This window comes from Octopus bimaculoides, chromosome 14, assembly GCF_001194135.2.
Source record: "Octopus bimaculoides isolate UCB-OBI-ISO-001 chromosome 14, ASM119413v2, whole genome shotgun sequence".
Classification (NCBI taxonomy): Eukaryota; Metazoa; Mollusca; class Cephalopoda; order Octopoda; family Octopodidae; genus Octopus; species Octopus bimaculoides.
Genome location: NC_068994.1, coordinates 24,183,379 through 24,184,098, shown reverse-complemented (window position 1 = coordinate 24,184,098; position 720 = coordinate 24,183,379).

Sequence of the window (720 nt, the reverse complement as noted above, 5' to 3'; positions counted from 1 at the left end):
GATAGGCAGATAGAGAGATAGGCTGATAGTCAGACAGATAGAGAGATGGATGTGGTAAAAGTGAGAGAGAAGGGCCATTGTATTGAAATAGTCTTTTTAAGGAGTGTCAATGAAAAAAAAAAGTTAAAAGCTTGTTTACTACTTACTGTATTGTTTTGAGAGGGTTTCTAGGATGGTAGAAGAAGGAAGAAAAGAAGAAAGGAAGAAGAGAGAAGAAAAATAGAGAATAATAAATAGAAAATATAAAGAAAACAAAAAATGTCTTGTTTTTTCTTTTGCCTTTCATTTTATATTTTTGTTCTTTCTTTTTATATACACTTTGGGTCCTATTTAGAATATATTCCTGTCATACATTCATTTATTTACTTATTTTTTGTAAGGTGTAGTTCTGCATGAGAGTATATTAGTATAATTGTAAATTTGAAAAATCGAATTAGTAAAATCAATTAGTAAAAATAACTATATATATCACACATATATACATATATATACATACAAAACGTATTCCTTGTTTTTCTTTTTTCTCTTTCAAACATTTAACTTTGGCGAAAATTTTTTTATTGTGGATCGTCCCGTGTACATTTATAAAAGGGAAAGATTTTGAACTTTCCGTCTCCGCATAGTTTCAGATGTTTACTTAATGGAATCATTCTTAGTTCTTCTTGTCGGATATGTTGCCTGGCACCATATATATATATATATATATATATATATATATAT